Below are 6465 nucleotides of genomic sequence, written 5' to 3' on the forward strand. Positions count from 1 at the left end.
AAAATAATCTTTAAAAATATATGTATTTAAAATCATGTGTATTATAATATTGACATCCTTAAGTACAAGTAATACTGAAAATCAATGCATACATGATTGCCAAATAATCTGCTTGTTTTATTTATGGATAGAATCAATTCTATTGCTCTAATTCTACAGAAGACAAAATGGCTGCCCATTAATTATGGTTATTTGGTGGAATTATCAGATATTCTCTACATTTCTGGATCATTACTGAAGTCATTGCTCAGTTGTCTACTACCCAGAACTGCTGTACTCACTGATATTCTGACCTACATTGTTGCTCTCAGGCCATAGTATCATGTACCATGCACAAGATTTTTACAGAACAGCAGTTAGAACTATAAAGAATAATATTAAAACTTCCATTTGATTTGTTAACCATATAAAAACATGTGACATGATCAGTAGTGCTGATCACTGGAAGCAATTTAAAAAGGTTACTTGCCCTGTGAAATTTACTAGACTCCTTTTGTTCCTCCTTGACTTCAGATCTCTGTAAAATTGATGTTTTCATCTTTCTTTTCATTTCCAAGATGGTGATACAAAGTTTGTCTGTTTTTAATCAATTCAATAATATGACAAATATCCTCAGAACTCTCTAGTATATCAAAATCTTTCCTCTTTTTACTAAAAACATGAACAATTAAAAATCAAGTGATTAGGAAACAAAAAAAGTTAGAAAAAGGGGATATGGATAGATAGCAGCAGAAATAAAAAGGCCTATAAAGTGTGATTAGTGAGATGTGGGGAGTTTATTATAAAGAAAATATTTGATTTCACTGTACAGAGATTAATCACACTTTGAACTGTAACAGTACTTTTTTATGCTATTAAAAGTTTTGTTTTGTTCCCTGCAACTCTCCTAGGCAACTAGCACCTTTATATCTTGTGTGACACATTCTTGTGAGTTATGGTTAGAGAATCTGACTGATGAGAGCTTCCATCACTGTGCTGGAAGGAACTTGGCAGAGTGCCACTTGGCAGAGTGCCATTGTGAGAAACCTATGACAGCAGCATGCATCTCTCAATAGTATCAGCAATTTCTAAACAATGTTTGACAGTACCAGAAGTAGATGTTGGAAAAAAAGTTAATGCAATCCTATGCCAAACTGAATTAATTCAACACTGAGAAATTATATAATTAAGTAATAATGACCAACAATTGTGTGGTTATTGTCAGCATGCATTGCTTAAAATTATGAGTGAAAGAGGAAATTTTAGAAATGTCAGCTTAGAGTTATTTAGAATGGAAATATTAAACAATGCAGTATTATACCATTTTCCCCATTGTCTGGCTAATATTTAATATTATCCAAGCAATTCAAACAAATAGAACATATTTTCTGAAATTATTTTGAAAATGCTATTTTTAATTACTAAATTTCACAAAACAAGAAATTTCTTCTTACTCTCCAACTACTAGAACAACACTATTTATAGGAGTAGATACATACATATCAAAGCACACTGAATTTAATAAATTTAAAGCAATTCCAGTGGGTTTTTCTGTGGTTTGTTGAAATAAAATAATATAATTTGAGCACATTTTACATATTAACATATTGAACATGGTAAAATATTATCTTCTAATATTTGCTGGAAGAAATTTTATTTCAGGGTGATATTAAATTTTATATATGATTTACTTTTCAAATCCCAAAGGTTTTATTAAATGACTCTATAAGACAATATAAAGGATTTTTTATTAAGACTTAACAAGTGCAATACATTCCATCCTTTCACACTGCAATTTTTTTCACATATCCAAGATAAAACTAAGCAAAAAAAAAAAAAAGTATTATAATGTATACCATTAAGACTAAGTTTAGATATAATCTTATAATTAAATAGAGATTATGGACTGCAAAACCATGCAATAAATAGTATGATAATCAGTAATTTGCAAAATAGTGTACAATACAGAATATAATTTGAAATAAATAAACTAAGGTAAATGAAAACTAAAGACAAGCTTATAACATGAGACTAGAGGGGAAAATAGTATGCATAAATCCATATCATAATATTCCACAAAATAATTAAAAATGGACAACAGATTTAGCTATGAGCTTTCTAATTCTGAATATTAATCTTCTTATCCACTATCTCTCTTTCTTAAACTAGCAACGACTACATAAATGGCATATTATATGCTCTGGTTCTTTATATCTTCTAGTTATTAAGGCATGAGAGTCAAAAGAAACAAGTAAAAGATAGTGGACTTTGTTGGGTTTTTTTGAGTTGGAGTCTCACTCTGTCGCCCAGACTGGAGTGCAGTGGCCGCTCCCGGCCACCCCGGCCTCTACCTGCTGGGCTCCGGCAATCCTTCCGCCTCAGCCTTCCAAGTAGCCGGAATTACAGGCATGCACTACCACGCCCAGCTGATTTTTTTTTTGTTTTGGTTTATTGTAGAGATGAGGTCTCGCTGCCCAGGCGGGTCTCGAACTTGCGGGCTCAGGCAATCCACTCACCTCAGCCTCCCAAAGGCGGATAGTGGACTTTTTAAACTTACGTTTACTAGATCTCTATTATTCACCTAGAAAAGAACCACTGAAGGATAATTCTTGGAAATGTGAATTTCTCATCTTCTTTCAAAGAACTGAGTTTCAATCAATGCAACAAACGTGTTTGGGTCACTAACTGTGTATCAAATACTATAGGGGCTCTAGGAATATAAATTAAATGCAACGTTATCCCTTCTCTAGACTTATTTCTAGTTCAATAGAGGAGATACAAGATTACAGTATGTCAAGTTAATTATTTGGTTGGGGTATCGGCCATGGTATGATCTGTCACCCCTCTCCGTTATTTCCCAGTCAAGTGTCGTGGGACTGCAACACTCCCATGTGGAAGTAAAATGGTTCCAGGTATGCAGTGAACTTCCTTATATTGCTTAATTGTGTGTGCCACATGGTCCCTGGCTAACCCCACCATTAGTATATCTGTCTCCTAGAGGAAAGGAAACAGGGTCTTCACCTGTCCTGCAATGAGAAGAGTGTATTCAGTCCACCACTGTTGGAAGCTACTTTCTGGCCCTGGAGACCCGTGCACACCACAGACACTGATCCTGCTGAGTCTCTTCTTTCTGTGAGTAAATCCCTGTTCTAACCAGTACGTTGTGTGTTGAGACCTCCTTAGCTATATACAGAACTCTGAAACCTCTGAAATACAGTTTGAGGTTATATAGTATAGTCACCAGTTGTAACCCCAAAAAAGTTGACTTGTGCTTCCAATATTGTTTGAGGATATACATGTATTCTTTTTAAATTCTTAAAATAGCTTTCATGCCACAGCACTACCATATTCCTCATTCTACACTGAGTTTTAAATCAGTGAGTCTCATTCTTGCTCTTCAAATATGCCCATGCCAAAAGATGCTGCTTAAAGGGATTGCCACTGGTGAATGGGCTGACACAGGCAGCCATGTTTGTGTGAGATGTCCTCCTTCTAGATAACTATATGAGAAGGTAAGCACCTACCTCAAGGGCCAGCAAAGTTTTCTTGAAAATTGCAGAATTAACAAAAAGAGTTTTAACAATTATTTTGGAGAAGTTCACATAGAAACACTTTAAGTTAGAGGCAGGCAACAAGAACTGGAATCATAGGTCAAGTAAGCACACAATGAGTCAAGTAAACACCGTGTTTATAAATACACAGAGAACACGTATTGGTCCTGAAGAAAAAATTTGACAGGGATAAACAAATAGAAGCAAAGATGACTATAAACAGAGGGAGAGATTGACTGCTGATCTTGGTTTCTGATTGCTCATCAGTTACTGAATATTTTGCAATGTGAAAGTTATTTTTTTCCCAGATTCCTGAGGGTCTCACTGTATCTTTACAATAATTCCTTCTATTTATTGAGTCAGCTTGAATTAGTCCATTCTCTTAAATATCAAAAGAACTAATAATAATAAGCATTACCAATGCAGACACAATCTAAGGATCAGGAAGAACAAGAAAGATATCATAATAAAATACTTTTTAATAAAAAAAGTCCAAAGTTTAAAGAAGGGAAAGTTCTTTTTTATCTACAGTGACACTACATGGGAGTATTTGCATAACTTTTTCCAAGCAAATAATTGGGCACTACACAAATTCTGACTAACGTCTATTCTCCATATGGGTTGCAGGTGCAATATAAACTATGTAAATTAAATATTTGCTTATTCTAGGTTTCAGAGGAGGTTGTGTAGTCTGCTACTCAGGCATTATTTTAGTATACATTTTCTTGTCTGCAAGGCATAACTAAAATATATGTAGCTCAATTTATTTGGGAAGGGTATTGGCCTAAATAATCCTGGGAATTTTGTATGTGTTAGTACATACAAAGTTACCATGACTTACCATATTAAGCAAGGTACACTTGCTATTGTAATTGACACCCCCCCCTCCCAAATATCTATGTCTGTAAAAAAAAAGGCTTTTTTCTGACATAAAACTTCAGTATGAGTGTCTTGGTAAGTGTGTCTTTTGCACACGGTAATTAGATTACTTAGTCGCCTCCCATCTTGCAGCTTCACTTCATCAAGCACAAAGTTAGCAAAATCACTTCCGTCTCACCTACTCAAAGAAGAAAAGAGTCTGGAGGGTCACATATGTGAGGATTGGAGAGCAAGGCCTAGAACTAGCACACATTACTTCTGCTCATATTCTACTGTCTAGAGCTCAATTATACAATCATATCTAAATTCAAGAAAGATTAGAAAAATGCTACTGAGCTTTGTGATAAGAAAAAAAAAAGCAACTGATTTGATGAACATTTGGCAGTTGGAACTACATATAGTAATATGATATTAAATTAAATATTAATTAAAGTTAATTCATTTACAACAGAAATGACTTATGTAAACTGTCACAACATTTATTTCTCAAAGGTATTTTAAAAATCTGCTTGGTATATGCAAAAGAGTTTATATCTACTATGTAATTATTTTATGTTCTAAACATTGAATAATGCTTATTGTTTCTCTTATATATTCAACAAGGACAGCAAGGAATAGATACAGTTTATATAATTGATCTAAAAATATCAACATTTTATCCGAAATTATTGCTTTATTCTTAGGAAAAGCCAAATATTTTAATGGCATTGCTTTTGTGATGATTAATAAGCATATTTGGCCAAAGTAAATGGGAAAAGAAAAAGTAAATATATTGTCTAATGTGTGCTTAGTGTATTATAAATTTGGATGTTATGCAAGAACTCTAGTGCACTATTATGAATACTTTAGAAGTAAAGGTACCTATAAATTTTTGTTTTTGTTTCAAATCCATGTAGATTGATTAGTATTAGTAGTTTTCTTAATGATGTTTTTTTGGTGTGTGTATGTTTATTTTGAATGAAGAATAAATACCTAGTGAAAAAATTATGTAAAGAAGAAAAGAACTTGACCCTAAACCCAATGTCCACAAATTAATCATCAGGGAGATTTTAATTTGTTTTTTTTCATATTTCTTACATTTGATTCTAGTAGGTGACATTTTTGAATACCTAAATGTATAAACTTATTTAAATATCTCAAAAATAAGGCAAGTTTTACTATTGATATCATCCTGTATTCATTTCCCAGAGCACAAAATAAAGCACCCAAAACTAGTGGATTTAAAACAGACATTGATTGTGTCACAGTTCTGGAAGTTAAAAGTTTGAAATGCAAGTGCCTTCATGGCCATTCTCTCTCTGGTAGCTCTAGAGGAGAATCCTTCCTTGTTACTTTTAGCTTCTGGTGCTTTCAACAATCCTTGACATTCTCTGGCTTGTAGATGCATCAATCCAGTCAAACAGTGTTCTTCTCTATTTATCTTCTCATTTGCCTTCCCTCTGTGTGTGTCTGTCTCTGGGTCCAAATTTCCCCTTTTTATAAAAACACTAGTCATACTGAATTGAAACCTACTCTGATTAACTTATTTGACCTTGATTACCTCTGGAAAAACACTATTCCCAAATAAGATTATATTCTAAGGCACTGGGCATCTGGACTTCACCATATTTGGGTTTGGGAGGGGACACAGTTCAATGCATACACATGTTTAAGTACTAATGGAACAATCTAACACAAGAGTTCACACAGTTAGTTAGTCACTACACACACTATTTCTCTCTTTCTTTTGCTATTTCTGTCTGTGTATCTATTTGTGTATCTATTATCTATCTATCTATCTATCTATCTGGTCTATCTATAGAACATTGATAAAGCTTAAAGGAAAGAATGAGTTAGTTTTAAAGCTCTGTTTTTAGGAATCAAACATTTCACTTATCATTTCCTGCATTTTCTATACTTTTGGGTGTCTATACTTGTCTTCGCTTATCTTTATACTTGTCTATGCTTGCCAGCAGTGATTCTTCTTGTTTATAATTTTTTTCCTACGGTGCAATGTTGCGGGGGGGCCAGCCCCTGCAAGTTTTGGGGAGTCCCTTGGAAGATGTGGTGGCGTCGG

The sequence above is a fragment of the Carlito syrichta genome, unplaced genomic scaffold (assembly GCF_000164805.1).
Source record: "Carlito syrichta isolate Samal-C Ts95f unplaced genomic scaffold, Tarsius_syrichta-2.0.1 Scaffold314327, whole genome shotgun sequence".
NCBI classification, from domain to species: domain Eukaryota; kingdom Metazoa; phylum Chordata; class Mammalia; order Primates; family Tarsiidae; genus Carlito; species Carlito syrichta.